Genomic DNA, 1,285 nt, shown 5'->3' on the forward strand with positions numbered 1-1,285 from the left:
GCCGCAAGGTGACCAGGAACCCCCACTTCCTTCACGAAGACAGCAGGAGCCCATCAGGGCACTGGGCCTGCTGTCGCTCAGAAATAGACAGAAGCCCCTGAGCAGAGACAACCCAGTCTCCAGTGAGCACCGCTGACCCAGGGCAGAGGCCGGGAGCCCATCCTACGACCCACAGTACAGGTGCAGACCACCCAGGCTATCCTGTGGTGGGCATGACGTGTTCACACAGGGCGCAGGGGTGGGGAGAGGGGATGGACCACCCGAGCGTGTTCGGGCATTGTGGGGGGCTGCCCACACCCCAGCTGTCCCAACTCTGAATCCTCTCCCCGCCTGTGGAACTTCCTAAATCTGCCACACTCCCGAGAACAGTCCTGCCAGGCCACGGGAGTGACTCGAGTCTGCAGCGTACGTAAGAGAGAGCTCGCACGGAGGGCCGGAGCCCTCCCTCCCCACCGGCCGGCTCGCGAGGCTGGCCCTCCGCAGCGTCTGGAACCGGACTGTGGGCTCTGGCCAGCCTCACTGCTGGGGGGCTCCGGTTCCTGAACCGTCCGTGCGGACACGAGGCTCGGGCTAAGCACCTGCTCCCCCCCCCCCCAAAACGGGGTTCCCGTCCTGAGCCGGGCAGACGGGCCTGCGAGACCAACCCCGCAGAGAACCAGGGCGCTGGGTCTCTGCCAGCCCCCGGAGACCACAGCACACACGCACGGTGCTGTCTCGTTTGGGGGAAACTAAGCGTGTCCTGTGGGACACCCTGAGAGTGGGCTCTGGAAGCTCCCGCCTAGTGTCCCCGCCCCCCACACCCCCAACCTGAGCTCATTTTGCTTCCTGTCCTCTGTATAAACCACGGCCCTGGGGACGACCGCCTGCTGGGCCCTGGGGTCCTCCCGGCACATCCCCGCACCTGGGCCTGGGACAGACACAGATGCCTTCAGGCACTTCTCCAGGCGGCCCTCCTCTCCTTGGCGGCTCCCTGTCCAGGCCGCGCAGTCTCAGGCCGGAGCAGCTCTGCTGGGTTGAGGCCAGAGAACGGCCGCTGGCTCGGGCTCTGCTCGCCCGGCCCTCCCGTGGCTCTGCTCTGGGCACAGGCGGGCTGTGACCCTCAGAAGAAAGGGGCTGGCTGCAGCGGCTGTGCTGCTGGAAAGGTGTGTGTGGCCTTCCTGTGCCCCTGCTCTGGGACCCCGTGAATGGCCCCAGGGTCAGGCAGACCTCCACGCGTGACAGAATGGGAAGCACGGAGAAGGTCCTGGGCACGCACTGGCGCAGAGGGTGTCGGAGCCCGTGACCA

Source organism: Enhydra lutris, unplaced genomic scaffold (genome assembly GCF_002288905.1).
Source record: "Enhydra lutris kenyoni isolate GAN:26980312 unplaced genomic scaffold, ASM228890v2 scaffoldscaffold86, whole genome shotgun sequence".
Taxonomy (NCBI): Eukaryota; Metazoa; Chordata; class Mammalia; order Carnivora; family Mustelidae; genus Enhydra; species Enhydra lutris.